The following is an 18,009-nucleotide window of genomic DNA, read 5'->3' as shown; positions in this document are numbered from 1 at the left end:
AGCTCCATAAGCTTAATTAAAATTTAACTTAAGAAAGAAATTGACAAGGATACTGACTGCCTGCGTTTACATTAAAAATGACTAATTGTTAAGGGACAATGATTGGAAATTGAGCAAGCGGATACTATGCGACGTGGCGAAGATGTGACTTGTTGACATCTACAAAGTAGTAATTGTTGTAATCTTTAACTCGTGTTGAATTTAATATTTCTTGTAAACGATGACAAGAAATAATAATTACACATAAATGCTTACCTATGATGGTGATAGCTGATATTCAAAATAATTATATTTTATAGTTTTTAGCCCGAAAATAGCCTAGCAATATTTCGACTAGCCCAAAAAGTCGCGAATAGCCCACTGTAAAAATCAATAGCCAAATAAAATTGCAAGTAGGCCTACGTTAAATTCGCTACTTTTCGCCTAATATATTAATATTGAATCAACACGATTCTCTTGTCCCAAAGACGACGAGGCTTCCGGCAGCCAATGGTATGGGACGCTTTTTTTTTCCTCTTCCTTTCCCGACTATACGCACAAATGGCTTGTCTTCATAATTAATATCAAGAGTGATATTAATAATGTTGACAGAAAAAAGAATGGGCCGAGTCTTCGTGGCAGTCCTCCTGAATGTAGGCAACAAGTTTCGCAAGACTGTCCACAAGCAGCATAGGTACAAGCGCTCTTGTTTACTGCACACGCGCAATGGATTGTATTTAGTGAAGTTAGGCGGCCCATTTTTTTTCTTTAGTAGTATGTATCATAATATTTGTTGACTTATGGACGCTATATGTATAATTTCATGCCAAATTCTATGTTATTGCTATTCAATTATGTTTTGTATTTACAGATATCTTTTTTTTATGTATTTCGTATAATTAAGCGCTATCTATATGTTTGATGTAGACTTCTCATGTGTTTGTGTTGATAGTTGTAACTGTCGTAAAATTAAGTTTACACTTCTCTTATTCATAACATCGACAGAAAAAAAAATGTTAAAAATGTATATATATATATATATATATATAGTATATTATCTCAAGTAAATAGAAAACTTTAACCCTAATATACTCATGTAAAATAGGGTTTTTTATGTGGAAAAAAAACTGTAAATTAGTGCAAATTACAAAAATAAAGATATAAAATAATTAAACAACGGAAGTGGTCCTATATAAATATTTATTTGACAATATGATTCATATTAGAATTTGCAAATTATACACAGAATAACACAAAATACATGCAGATTATACGGTATATACAATAAGAATACATGCATTTAGTAGAAATGTTCCGTAATAACATAAATTTCATATAATATGCAAAATAAAATAAATTATGTCTTACCTAGTAAATTAGCAATTTCCAAACAGAATTATAAAAAATTCAACAAATAACAATTATCATCGGTATATTATAATGATATAACAGAACCAGTGAATGGGGTTCATTAACATCCCAGTAGTACTAATGTAGAATGTCTTGTAACTTCGAAAATGTTGAGTTGCATGACAAACAAAAATGTTTATTCCTTGTCATCTGTTGTACATGTTTAGCTAAGGACTGCTGACGGCTATTTAAAAAAAAAAAAAAAACAAGAATTCTCTGCTTTTGAAAATGTTGATATATGTATGGTAGTTAAGACTAGGCCTATCAATTTGTGGGGAAAAATGTGAACTAGAAAAGGAGACAAATTTAAATTCTCTAAGTTATATTGCAAGTATGAATTCTTTAAGATTATTTGAACCAAAATGCAACACTGCTGCAGTATTTAATCATAGTAGTAACTGAGGCCCAAGAACATATAAGAAATTTGTATTTAAATATCCTAATGTTGTCAATTCTAATAGTTCGATTATTAAATTTAAAAAGTTATGTGTGGATTTTATAAATAATGAAAAATTCTAAATTTAAATGTATCTATTCTTATTGTACAGTAGACGTAAAACAAATTGTATTATATACTTCTTAATTTAAAATCAGGAATCCGCCAGTTAGCAGGAGTTCTGCTCTTTCAGAGGTGAGCTAAATTTTGTCTGTGTATACTATATTTTATGTTCCAAGCACTAGAATTTTAAAATAAATAAATAAATAAGAATTAAAGTGAATAAAATATTACAGGTCCTGCAAATACTAGACTTAATTGTGATTAGAGAAATCATGTCCCATCCTTTTTTGCTTGTATAATCCGCTCTACGTCCAGTTCAATATTTTGTTTTAGTCCCAAAGATGACTATCTTGAGTAGTAAACTTATTTTAAAGTTTCTTTTGCACAATTTCTTATAATCAGAAAAAATCATCCAGAATTCATGAAGCGTACATTTAAAAATGTTTTCAAAGAATCGTCGTCACAAATCACAATACTTGACAAGTACCGGTACCTACTTAAACATTTCGGGTGCTAATCATACACATTTCGCTAGCCCGCGCTACAAGCGTGCTAAACTAGCCCCAGCTATCGACTGATTACTTGTATAGGATTCATATCATATCATATCGCTAACACTGGTTTATGAATATGAAGAACGTTAGTTCGCTGATCATCCACCGGAAGCCCGCATTAAGAATGTCTATGAATACGGCCCTTAAACACTCCATCACATTGCACTAAACCTACTGGCGTGATTTGTTATGTGTTTTATATATTTCTTGTCGCAGAGGGTTACTTTAGTTTTAATATTTCGTTTAAAATGAAGTCGACCATAATCTTTGGTAAAATAATTTCAGTATCATGACTTCCCGATACTCTTCATCATTCACCGTTTCTAATCATTGGAACTCCCTACCTCATACCTGACGGGACTGTCAGACATTGACCACTTTTTAATCTGGTTGTCAAACAGACTGATTACACTGTGAGCTTTCATAAAATATAATTTTTCTAGTATATGTTTTCTAATTTTTATTATATAAATTTTCTCTATGCTTATTTTATTTCATATTACAAAACAAGGGGTAAAATTGAAGTGACTGTACATCTATAGAATATAACAAAATTTGAGAGACTTTAAAAACATTCTGATTTGTGAATGAGCATAATATAGGCTATACTATATTTCAAACATGAATTACTTAAAATTTATGAAATTATGCTTATATCTCCATTAGAGTAGTTCATTCTCTACAGTTTCAATGACTACAGAATTCCTGAAAATTTGAAACAATTTGAACAATACGATATATGAAACTAAATACCAATATTTTCACACGGAACACTTAATTTAATATTTACTTCGATTCACATTGCTCTAATTATTTGATTCTTGGAATTACATGTAAATAAACTTGCCTTCATTTTGTTATTATTATTATTATTATTATTACTATTATTTATATTATATTATTGTTATTATTAATACTAATTGTATACTTTTATTAAATTCCTGTCATTCTTACATTTTCTATTGTTCTTATATTGGTTGAGTGAAAGTGAATGCCTTATGGCCTATTAAATAAATATATTAAATGAAATAAATACCTCTCACCACCTGGCAACCATGTGCATAGCTGTATCCTTACGTGAAGCATGGAGGATTTTTGGGAAATACAGATTCCATCACTAAGATGTGATTGGCTGGTTGGAGCTTCCAGACACGCTTCGAATAAAAATTACAGAACTTCTAATGTTATCGAAAATTCGAACCTGGCAACCCTGTGCATAGCTGTATCCTTACGTGAAGCATGGAGGATTTTTGGGAAATACAGATTCCATCACTAAGATGTGATTGGTTGGTTGGAGTTGCCAGACGCACTTCGAATAAAAATTACAGAACTTCGAATGTTATCGAAAATTCGAACCTGGCAACCCTGTGCATAGCTGTATCCTCACGTGAAGCATGGAGGATTTTTGGGAAATACAGATTCCATCACTAAGATGTGATTGGCTGGTTGGAGCTTCCAGACACGCTTCGAATAAAAATTACACAACTTCGAATATTATCGAAAATTCGAACCTTAAAAAAATATGTTGTAAGAAATCTGTTTAAAAAGAAATGTTTCAAATATCACACATTTCCCACATTAGATACAGACACGTCAATGCATTACAGTAAATAACTTTCTTCTTTCTCCATTTCTTCCCTTTCCTTTTGTTTGTTTAAACCGACTTAGCCTCCCCCTCCCCCCACTGTGAGTGCGCCACTGCTTACCACAATAAAATGTACTGTAGCTGAGCAGTAAGCCAACACAAATTTTAAGACAATACTTTAATCGAGCCAGAGCCCACACTCCAATAGCTCACTGTTGTTACTCCTTTTCACGCTGGAACAGTACGAGGTAAGTTAAATTTACTCCATCCTTCATAGAGAACGACCTGTTCGAGCGTTACATATCAAGTTCCCTTCTATGTTGAACTCCCTGTATATTCCAAATTATTCCTCCTAATTAGCAATTAGCATTACGTTCAACCAAAGTTTACAATATTGACATGGATGCCTGACACAATTAATACAAGTGTGCTAAGGAATTGTTACCGTTTCTTTCACTGGCACACGTTTATCAAGCTTAATTTGATTGATAAAACTTTAAATACTCTACTAGAATTGTGAACATCATAGCAGAATAAAGATATTAAACTCACGATTTAGAGTATTGTATTCTTAAGTGCTTTAATGCACATACTGTTGTGTTTAGATAGCTTGGCCGGTGTTACTCGCGAACATTTGAGTAGGGGTGATGTGGAGTGAGTCAGTTTCTCAGCAAATTCAATGTTCAAGAGGGAACGGAGGAGAACTGCATGCATACTGACGTAAGTTACAGCTATTTTCAAAAACATTGGTCAAATACCTGCACTCCAAGGGCGATCACAGTTTCTCTAAACACTCGTAGTTCACACAATACACTCTTCTCTTTTCAATCTTCCACTCACAAAAGAATATACCTTAATGTCTCTACAGGTTCCATTACGATACTATTGTTTTTGCAATAGTATACTACGAACTTTCAAAAGGAGAAGAACTCTACAGCAAAATTCGAATTCAAAGGAAAAATTCCCAAAATTTTACAATGACACACTATAATATTATTTATTTTTGATATATCATTGAAATTCTTTTAATGTAAACTGTAATTTTACAAAGGTATATTACATAATTTCGTACACGTACAACATTAATTTATATATTTTATTGGAAAAGCACAAGGTCCATATATTTATAGCTTTATATTAATTACATGACTACTCGTCATATAATTTTATATTTATGAATTAAAAAAATATAGTGACGTAGCATTGACCTAAAAACTAATTAAAATTCACCATGATACAGTATAATATTACACTACTTCATAACCTGTAATTACAATTCCTTCGCTACAAACTTTTAAATTTACGTACTCATGTTACATGATATTATATGCATACAATACTCATTTGCATATATTTTTTACATGAACACAATATTAATTCATTTATATTACAATATTAATCACATGATAGTAGTAGATGTGTCCTGAAACTGGAATGTCATACCTAGAACGCTAGAGCACCTAGAACACTGAAAATCACGTGATTAAACCACATAAGCTACGACAGCACAGAGGCGAGCTGCTTGTTCAGCCGTATACCAGCCGTACTGGTATGTTTCTTCAGGTATTTATTCGCTCTGGATGTGAAACATTTTTATCGCAGTTTTTGAAAGCAATTCGATAGCGCAGTAGCATAGTTTCGGTCTATGAATGTGTTCTTTGATATATCAATGGATTGAATCCTCGTACTGGTGGCCTTAACTACACCAGAATAAATAAATAAATAAATAAATAAATAAATAAATAAATAAATAAATAAATAAATAAATAAATAAATAAATAAATAAATAAATAAATAAATAAATAAATAAATAAATAAATAAATAAATAAATAAATAAATAAATAAATAAATAAATAAATAAATAAATAAATAAATAAATAAATAAATAAATAAATAAATAAATAAATAAATAAATAAATAAATAAATAAATAAATAAATAAATAAATAAATAAATAAATAAATAAATAAATAAATAAATAAATAAATAAATAAATAAATAAATAAATAAATAAATAAATAAATAAATAAATAAATAAATAAATAAATAAATAAATAAATAAATAAATAAATAAATAAATAAATAAATAAATAAATAAATAAATAAATAAATAAATAAATAAATAAATAAATAAATAAATAAATAAATAAATAAATAAATAAATAAATAAATAAATAAATAAATAAATAAATAAATAAATAAATAAATAAATAAATAAATAAATAAATAAATAAATAAATAAATAAATAAATAAATAAATAAATAAATAAATAAATAAATAAATAAATAAATAAATAAATAAATAAATAAATAAATAAATAAATAAATAAATAAATAAATAAATAAATAAATAAATAAATAAATAAATAAATAAATAAATAAATAAATAAATAAATAAATAAATAAATAAATAAATAAATAAATAAATAAATAAATAAATAAATAAATAAATAAATAAATAAATAAATAAATAAATAAATAAATAAATAAATAAATAAATAAATAAATAAATAAATAAATAAATAAATAAATAAATAAATAAATAAATAAATAAATAAATAAATAAATAAATAAATAAATAAATAAATAAATAAATAAATAAATAAATAAATAAATAAATAAATAAATAAATAAATAAATAAATAAATAAATAAATAAATAAATAAATAAATAAATAAATAAATAAATAAATAAATAAATAAATAAATAAATAAATAAATAAATAAATAAATAAATAAATAAATAAATAAATAAATAAATAAATAAATAAATAAATAAATAAATAAATAAATAAATAAATAAATAAATAAATAAATAAATAAATAAATAAATAAATAAATAAATAAATAAATAAATAAATAAATAAATAAATAAATAAATAAATAAATAAATAAATAAATAAATAAATAAATAAATAAATAAATAAATAAATAAATAAATAAATAAATAAATAAATAAATAAATAAATAAATAAATAAATAAATAAATAAATAAATAAATAAATAAATAAATAAATAAATAAATAAATAAATAAATAAATAAATAAATAAATAAATAAATAAATAAATAAATAAATAAATAAATAAATAAATAAATAAATAAATAAATAAATAAATAAATAAATAAATAAATAAATAAATAAATAAATAAATAAATAAATAAATAAATAAATAAATAAATAAATAAATAAATAAATAAATAAATAAATAAATAAATAAATAAATAAGTAAAGAAGTAAGTAAGTAAGTAAAGAAAGAAAGAAATAAATAAACAAATAAACAAGTAAACAAGTAAATAAATAAATAAAATCTGCTTTCTTTTTTAATAATAATTAATCGAAGATATATCATTGAAAATCCTTTAATGTACACTATAATTTTACACACGCATGTTACATAATTTCGCACACGCACACCATTAACTTATTTATTTTATTAGAAAAGCACAAAGTCCATATATTTATAGTGTTATATTAATTACATGACTGCTCGTCATATAATTGTATATTTATGAATTAAAATATATAGTGACGTATAATTGACCTAAAAATTTCAAATTGAAACAAAAAATTAACAAAATTTCACCATGATGTAATATAATATTATATTTCTTGAAAACCTGTAATTATAATTCCCTCGACACAAACTTCACAAACTCTTAATTTGATATACATATACTACAGGGGTACAACACATCTTTATTTTGTTACAACAGTACAATGTTAATTTATTTATATTACAATGTTAATTATTTGATGATACTAGACGTGTCTCGAACCTGGAATGTTGTACCTAGAACGCTGAAAGACAAGCCATTAAACCACCTAAGCTACGATAGCACATCGATCGGTTGCTTTTTCAGGCGTATATCTGGCGTGCTGGAATGTTTTTTTTCAGGTAGTACTTATTCGCTCTGGATGTGACAAATTTTTATCGGAGTTTTACTGTACCACTTCGATAGCACAGTGGTAAAGTTTCGGTATGTGAATGTATAATTTGATGCATTAGCGGATCGAATCCTCGTAAAAGCTTTTTTTTTAATAGTAATTAATTGAAGAACGAGCGTCTCAAAGAATATGAGGAAGATTTAGACGATCGATGGCCAGTGGTTTACTTAGCTGCGAGCGCTAAGGCGTGGGTTGTATTGTGAAGCTTGTGGTCCGAGGATCGAATCCTTGTTAAAGCTGTTTTTTTAATAATAATAATTAATTGAAGAACAAGCGTCTCAAAGAATATGAGGAAGATTTAGACGATCGATGGCCAGCGATTTACTTAGCTGCGATCGCTAAGGCGTGGGTTGTATTGTAGATCGTGTGGTCCGAGGATCGAATCCTTGTTAAAGCTGTTTTTTAATAATAATAATAATTAATTGAAGAACAAGTGTCACACAGGATATGAGGAAGATTTAGACCTACAACCTGCATCGCCTTTCTTAGCCGAGTACGCTAAGGCGCTGAGACTTGGGTTGTATTATGGATCTAGTGGTCCTAGGATCGAATCCTCATAAAAACTGTTTTCTTTTTTTTTTTAATAGTAATTAATTGAAGACCAAGCGTATCACAGGATATGAGGAAGATTTAGTCTGTTGGTCGTTATCGCCTTCCTTAGCCGAGAGCGCTAAGGTACGGTTTGTTGTGTTCGTTTCTATTCCAGTTTCATGGGTTCGAAACCTGGTAGAAACAAAAGCATAAAATAAATCCAAAAATTTTAATTATTGTGTGTATTGCCATGTCAACTGAGCTTGGCTTGGCGGCCGAAGGCCGAAGGCCGCCAAGCCAAGCTCAGTTGACATGGCAATACACACAACCCCTGCCCTCCGGGCAGGGGTTGTGTGTTTTTAAAAATGAGACACCCCACCCCTGCCGGCCGAAGGCCGGCAGGGGTGGGGTGTCTCATTTTTAAAAACGACAACCGGACGTGATTTGTAAAAACACACCACCCCTGCCGGCGGCCGGCAGGGATGTTGTGTCTTACCATGTCAACTGGTAAGACACACAATAATAATAATTTTTGGTTCTGTTCAATGTTGTTTCTACCAGGTTTCGAACCAACGAAACTGGAATAGAAACAAACAGAACAAGCCATGCCTTAGCGCTCTCGGTTAAGGAAGGCGATATCGACAACGGTCTAAATCTTCCTCATATCCTGTGATACGCTTGTACTTCAATTAATTATTATGAAAAATAAGAACAGCTTTTCCGAGGATTCGATCCTCAGACCACAAGAACCAGAATACAACCCACGCCTTAGCGTTCTCGGCTAAGTAAATCGATGCCGATCAGCGGTCTAAAACTTCCTCATATCCTGTCAGACGCTTGTTCTTCAATTAATCATTATTAAAAAGAAAAAAAAAAGAGTTTTTATGAGGATTCGATCCTCCGACCACAAGATCTACAATACGCCCCACGCCTTAGCGCTGTCGGCTAAGGAAATTGATAGCGAATACCACTCTAAAACTTCCTCATATCCTGTCAGACGCTTGTTCTTCAATTAATTATTGTTTATAAGAAATAAAAAAAAACACAGCTTTGCGAGGATTCGATTCTAGGACCACACGATCCAGAATACAACCCACGTCTTAGCGCTTTCGGCTAAGAAAATCGATGCCGACCAGGTGTCTAAATCTTCCTCATATGCTGTCAGACGCTTGTTCTTCAATTAATTACTATTCCAGCATGCCAGATATACGCCTGAAAAAGTAACTGGTCGATGTGCTGTCGTAGCTTAGGTGGTTTAATGGCTTGTCTTTCAGTGTTGTAGGTACAACGTTCCAGGTTCGAGACATCTCTACAATCATGAAATAATTAATAGTGTAATATAAATGAATTAAAAGTATTCTGTTGTAATAGAAGAAATATGTGTCGTATCTGTGTAGTCTATGTATATCAATTTAAAAGTTTGTGAAGTTTGTGTCGAAAGAATAATAATTACAGATTTTTAAGAAGTATAATGTTATATTACATCATGGTAAAATTTTGTGAAATTTTTGTTTGAAAATGAAATTTTTAGATCAATTCTACGTCACTATATATTTTAATTCATAAATATACAATTATATGACGAGCAGTCATGTAATTAATATAACACTATAAATATATGGACTTTGTGCTTTTTTTCTAATAAAATAAATAAGTTAATGGTGTGCGTGTGCGAAATTATGTAACATGCGTATGTCAAATTATAATTTACGTTAAAGGATTTTCAATGATATATCTTCGATTAATTATTATTAAAAAAGAAAGCAGATTTTATTCATTTATTTATTTGATTGATTGATTGATTGATTTATTGATTTATTGATTTATTGATTTATTTATTTATTTATTTATTTATTTATTGATTTATTGATTTATTGATTTATTGATTTATTGATTTATTGATTTATTGATTTATTGATTTATTTATTGATTTATTGATTTATTGATTTATTTATTGATTTATTGATTTATTGATTTATTGATTTATTTATTGATTTATTTATTGATTTATTTATTGATTTATTTATTTATTTATTTATTTATTTATTTATTTATTTATTCTGGTGTAGTTAAGGCCACCAGTACGAGGATTCAATCCATTGATATATCAAAGAACACATTCATAGACCGAAACTCTGCTACTGCGCTATCGAATTGCTTTCAAAAACTGCGATAAAAATGTTTCACATCCAGAGCGAATAAATACCTGAAGAAACATACCAGTACGGCTGGTATACGGCTGAACAAGCAGCTCGCCTCTGTGCTGTCGTAGCTTATGTGGTTTAATCACGTGATTTTCAGTGTTCTAGGTGCTCTAGCGTTCTAGGTATGACATTCCAGTTTCAGGACACATCTACTACTATCATGTGATTAATATTGTAATATAAATGAATTAATATTGTGTTCATGTAAAAAATATATGCAAATGAGTATTGTATGCATATAATATCACGTAACATGAGTACGTAAATTTAAAAGTTCGTAGTGAAGAAATTGTAATTACAGGTTATAAAGTAGTGTAATATTATACTGTATCATGGTGAAATTTAGTTAATTTTTTGTTTCAATTTGAATTTTTTAGGTCAATGCTACGTCACTATATTTTTTTAATTCATAAATATAAAATTATATGACGAGTAGTCATGTAAATAGTATAACGCTATAAATATATGGACCTTGTGCTTTTCCAATAAAATATATAAATTAATGTTGTACGTGTACGAAATTATGTAATATGCCTATGTAAAATTGCAGTTTACATTAAAAGAATTTCAATGATATATCGAAAATAAATAATATTATAGTGTGTCATTGTAAAATTCTGGGAATTTTTCGTTTGAATTCGAATTTTTAGTTCTCTACGCTACATCACTATATATATATATATATATATATATATATATATATATATATGTGTGTGTGTGTGTGTATATATTATATACATATATATATATTTCAAATTGGTAACTATACGATATTACGAGCAGTTCTCATATATTAAGATAGTCATTATATACGACAGAAAAAACAAGCGGACGTGTGCTATCGTAGCTTAAGCGCTTAAAATCAATTCTCTTTCAATTTTTCGGCGATGAAGGTGCAACGTTTTAGGTTCTAGACATGTCCACTTCTAATATAATAATACTTATTATTTTAAATTGCGGCTTCGTAATAGAAGGCATAAATAAATTGTGTATATATAAATAAAGGATTTTTAAATATAAATTATAAAAGAGTACAATATTATATGTTGTTGCGAAATTCTGAGAATTTTTTGTTCCAATTTCTTTTTCCTTAGTTCTACGCTCTGCCGTCATATTTTGTAAGCCGTAAACATATGACGAGCAGTTCTAATATTTAAATACAGAAATGTCTTGTGACGTAAATAAATTAAACATATTTATACGAGTACTTAAACGATTACAGAACCCACAAAAGCCTAATCTCTAGCTGATGGGATGGATTTGTCAGAGTAAATCTTTGGTGAAATGCATGGAAATTGAAAGTATGCGCAGGAGATCTCAGCTATAAAATTAAATACGCTAACTATGTAAGCTGCGTACTTAAATGTGCCTAGATACACAAAACTACTTCATAAGGAATAATTACTCAATCAATGAGATCGGGGCTTCTTCATTTTATTGGATAGCAAAATGGATCAAGAAATGTTGGAGTAAATGAAGTGGAGAAAATTAGATCGACTTTAATGAGATTTCTCACTTGATAAACAACGGGATGAAAGCTGTTGAGCAACAGGATAAATAAGTGATCACATTTTGGAATGGGAAAGATCCCGCTGCCTAGGATACAAAATGTCAGGGCAGCGAATACATGAGTTCTCTCTGCGATGAGGGACGATTAGGAACGGAACTGACAAAAATATATCATTTCTACTAAGTTTATATGTATTATTATTGTTTGATTAATTTTATAATTATTTTCATAAATCAGGTGTAGCTCATAGTTACGTAGAGAATCTCAAATATTTCAGATTAATGAAATTAAAAAAAAATATTGGTAATGATTCAATTTCGTTCCGGTGCGTATTCTTTTGGGCTTTAGCTCTACTTATATTGTAGTGTATTCCAGTACCTCAAGTTGTTGTTGATTATATACATTGAAAGATTAGAAATTGGAACACATACTACTGAGATATCATTCTAGATTATAGTCTACGTTAGTGTGTAGATACCAAAATTTAAAACAAATACTGGAAGAGAACGAAAACTCATAAATTGACATTATACTTCAGAACAGTACAGAACCCAGGGTTGACACATTGTTTGACACACCATTAAAAGTATTCATGACACCGGGATAGTTAGAGGTAGACAGGTTGGTGTATGTATCCGTGCTTACGTGGCCAATATGAGTTCTTCTTGTAAGACAGATTTCCAGGTGGCATGCTATTTTTAATTCAAAATGTACGGCATCATACAATGTGAACAGAAAGAGCTGTAACAACGAAATAAAGCGTTTCCGGGTCAATGCACACATAACATTTTTTCGTCATCTATATGAGAGTAATATTCCCCTAAGATTTTTAAATACATTTCTGTTACACTCTATATAAATAGTGAATCTTAGGTAATGGTATTAATTTTAGGGGGTTATTTTTATGATATTTCAAACAAAAAATTTTAATAGAATTTTTGTCGGTTTTGCTTCCTTTTCAAGAGAAAAAAAAATTATATGAAACATTTCGTACTGTGTTTTGGGAAAGCTATTTAATTAATTCACGATAAGTATGCTCAGTCAGTTTAAGAGAGCAGTATATTATTATGACATTAAATTATTGAAAGAATTTCAGTTTTGTCTTTCCATATGCAAAAATTTGATCCAAACAAATGTAACTTTTCGTTCTGAAAAGGAATTTTAAAATGTTTTGTTTGTAGGATTCTTACATACTTATTTTGTAAGTCCTGTTAGTCATAATTGTGAAATTGTTATTTTTATGTGTTTATTATTGATATGCTTTGCGCCCCTTGTAGCCTGAGCATTCCTTGGCAGTATGCTTTTTAATTCTCATGAGCAGATACCTCTGATTTCAGAAAATACCTCCTTAATTTCTTCAAGAAACTAATGTCGTTGATCTTATATGCACTTGGAGAATCTGCATCTCCCTTTGGTCTATCTTGGACGAGGCTAATGTTGTATTGTATTGTATTGTATTGTATTTATTAACATTCCATGGTATTCATACATTGCTTTACAGCTAGAATATGGAACAAGTAAAAAAACTTAATACTATTATAAAGTCCTAATTTATAGTCACAGTCTAGATGAAAAAAAATATATATATATACAGACGAGATTTACAATATAGTCTACTAGTACAACACATAGTTTTAGTATGAATTTCATGAAGTGTTATTGAATGTCATGAATTCACTTACAGAATAGAAGACATGAGAAATTAGGTACATCTTTAATTTGGCCCTAAATAATTTTATGTTTTAAGTTTAATTTTTTATATCGACAGGGAGGCTATTAACAATTTTTACTGCCATATAACGCACTCCTTTTTGATAGCACGATAGACTTGCCGATGGAGTATGAAAGTCATTTCTTTGACGTGTATTTATGCTATGAACTGTTGAATTAGTTACAAAGTTTTCACGATTACATACGAGGAAGACTATTAATGAAAAGATATACTGACAAGTCATGGGCATTATTTGTAGTTTTTTTAAAAGAGTCCTACAAGATTCCCTAGATTTGGCACCTACTATTATTCTAATTACTCTTTTTTTGTAATAGAAATATACTGTTACTATCTGTGGAATTTCCCCAGAATATTATTCCAAAACTCATTACCGAGTGGAAGTATGCAAAATATATTGTTTTTAAGTTATTGATATTTACTATCTTTTGCATAGTTCTAATAGCAAAACAAGCTGAATTTAGTTTGGGGATAATTTCTTTAATATGATTTTTCCAATTTAACACATTATCGATTTTTAAGCCAAGAAATTTGGTTGTTGTTGTTTCTAATAGGGATCTGTTGTTAATTATTGCGATAGAAGTTTGCGAGGTTGAATTTGGACAGGATTTAAATTGAATTATGTTAGTTTTGTTACAATTTAATACCAATTTATTGACTGAGAACCAGTCACATACTTTGAAGAGAATTTCCTCTGTTGAAGATTGGAATGTGTTGGAGTTATTGGCTGTAATTACTATACTTGTGTCATCTGCAAATAATATGCGATGACCTACATCTTTTATTAGGGGGCAAGATCATTTATAAACACTAGAGAAAGTAGGGGACCTAATATTGATCCTTGAGGAATTCCATTATTAATAGTTCCCCATGTCGATGCAGATTTCATAGTTGTATTGATTTCAACTTTCTGTTTCCTATCTATGAGATATGAGTGAAACCATTGGTGTGCAACACCTTTAATTCCATAATAATCTAATTTATCTAGCAGCATTTTATGATTTATACAGTCAAATGCTTTGGATAAATCACAGAAAATCCCTCCAACTTGTAATTTTTTATTAACTGCCTCCAGAATTTTGTCAGTTAAACTAAATGTTGCATTTTCTGTGCCTTTATTTTTCCTAAATCCAAATTGTTCTGGGACTAAAATGTTGTATCTTTCTAGATGATGATATAATCTTTTATACATGCAGAGAGTAAAGTTGATAATCTTATGATTACTGTAGATTTTATCTACCAGATATTACGATACGTGTCTCGCAGATATAGTTGCGAATTCCATGAGTAAGCTATTGACATAGTTGCAGCTTTTTGTGGCATAGTGATAACTTGGAATCGTATAGGCTCCCGGAGAATGACGAAATCTATGATGTTACGCTATCAATACTGATTAGCCTTTTGTGAAAGAAAGGACTGTGGCTAAGTGGTACTGAGCAGAAAGACAGATAGTAGTACAGTGTTTGAAATGTGACTATACTGATAATGCACCACTGTCGAGCTTCAAAGATATGTAACACTTTAAACAGAATTAGCACAATTGGATGTTCTATGCTACTATTCATCTCACTCACCTCCTTTCTGTAGTGTAGTCTGCAAACAGATGATTCCAACATTAAACAGCTATTCTTAGGTACGGACTTCTTATTCGTCTTACGAATACATCATTTATGCTGATACAATACTTTTATGTAAGTATTAACGTTTAAATTCCGTTCTTGCAGACATAGTTCCCTGTCCACGGCCACTAAATAAGAATAGACTGATTCACATAAATGTCAAATCATGTAGTCGTTCCTACACTGCACTAAGAGCAACGCCTACAGCGGCAAAACATCTGTATCTTCAGCCACTCCTTGATTAAATAGAACACAGGTGACAGAGCAAAGCCAGGCGTCTATTTAATAATTCCACTCCATTCCATCAGCAGTACAAAATATAAATCCAGCTGTCCATTTCCAAAAGTTTTAAACACGGTCTTATAGCAGGTAGACTAATATGGTTTTAGTTCAACATCGACTCGACGCGCTATACCCATATCCAAAATCAAGAAATTTGGGACTTATTTTAACATAGATATCGCGGCATATTATCATTCCATGTGCTATTATTTATGTTCTTGGAGAACTACTACATTGACAGGGATTTATGCCAGATTTGAGCTGCTAGAACTAATTTTTGTTGCGTTGTGTTCAGATAATGTTGGCCGGGCATAACATTATGCGCAGTAACCAGTGAAATCCATTTATACTAAAAAAAAGAAAGAAAGGAATGCATGAGTTAGTCGCTGTATAGCTGCTGTACAGTTCATTTCTTCTCCTTGTGAAAGTTCGTGCTATACTATTGCAAAAACAACAGTATCGTAATGGAACCTATAAAGACATTGTAGTATATTGTATTGTGAGTGGAAGATTCGAAAGAGAAGATTGCATTGTGTGAACTACGAGTGTTTAGAGAAACTGTGATCAGCCTTGGAGTGCAAGTATGTGACCAATGTTTTACAACATAGCTATAACTTACATCAGTATGCATGCAGTTCTCCTCCGTTCCCACTTGCCACGTTGAATTTGCTGAGAAACTGACTCACTCCACATCACCCCTACTCAAATGTTCTTGCGTAACACCAGCCAAGCTATCTAAACACAACAGAATGTACATGAAAGTACTTAAGAATACAATACTCCAACTCGTGTGTTCAATATCTTTATTCTGCTATGATGTTCACAATTATAGTACAGTAATTCAAACTTTCATCAATTAAATTAAGCATGATGAAACGAAAACAATTCCGTAGCAGACTTGTATTAATTGTGTCCGGCATCCATGTCAATATTGTAAACTTTGGTTGAACATAATCGTAATTTTGGATTATACAGGGAGTTCAATATAGAAGGGAACTTGATATGTAACGCTCGAACAGGTCATTCTCTATGAAGGACGGAGTAAATATAACTTACATCGTACTATTCCAGCGTGAAAAGGAGTAACAACAGTTAGCTATTGGAGTGTGGGCTCTGGCTCGATTAAAGTATTGTCTTAAAATTTGTGTTGGTTTACTGCTCAGCTACAGTATATTTTAATTGCGGTAAGCAGTGGCGCACCCACGGTGGGGGGGGGCTAAGGCATATCAAACAAACAAAAGGAAAGGGAAGAAATGGAGAAAGAAGAAAGATACTTACTGCAATGCATTGACGTGTCAGTATCTAATGTGGGAAATCTGTGATATTTGAAACATTTACTTTTAAACAGGTCTTTTATGTGAATGGGCTTCTTACAACATATTTTTTTAAGGTTCGAATTTTCGATAACATTCGAAGCTCTGTAATTTTTATTCGAAGTGTGTCTGACAACTCCAACCAGCCAATCACATCTTAGTGATGGAATCTGTATTTCCCAAAAATCCTCCATGCTTCACGTAAGGATACAGCTACACAGGGTTGCCAGGTTCGAATTTTCGATAACATTCGAAGCTCTGTAATTTTTATTCGAAGTGTGTCTGGAAACTCCAACCAGCCAATCACATCTTAGTGATGGAATCTGTATTTCCCAAAAATCCTCCATGCTTCACGTAAGGATACAGCTACACAGGGTTGCCAGGTTCGAATTTTCGATAACATTCGAAGTTCTGTAATTTTTATTCGAAGTGTGTCTGGCAACTCCAACCAGCCAATCACATCTTAGTGATGGAATCTGTATTTCCCAAAAATCCTCCATGCTTCACGTAAGGATACAGCTATGCACAGGGTTGCCAGGTTCGAATTTTCGGTAACATTCGAAGTTCTGTAATTTTTATTCGAAGTGTGTGTGGCAACTCCAACCAGCCAATCACATCTTAGTGATGGAATCTGTATTTCCCAAAAATCCTCCATGCTTCACGTAAGGATACAGCTATGCACAGGGTTGCCAGGTTCGAATTTTCGATAACATTCGAAGTTCTGTAATTTTTATTCGAAGTGTGTCTGGCAACTCCAACCAGCCAATCACATCTTAGTGATGGAATCTGTATTTCCCAAAAATCCTCCATGCTTCACGTAAGGATACAGCTACACAGGGTTGCCAGGT

This window comes from Periplaneta americana, chromosome 5, assembly GCF_040183065.1.
Source record: "Periplaneta americana isolate PAMFEO1 chromosome 5, P.americana_PAMFEO1_priV1, whole genome shotgun sequence".
In the NCBI taxonomy this organism is placed as follows: domain Eukaryota; kingdom Metazoa; phylum Arthropoda; class Insecta; order Blattodea; family Blattidae; genus Periplaneta; species Periplaneta americana.
Note: the sequence above shows the minus strand (reverse complement) of the source record.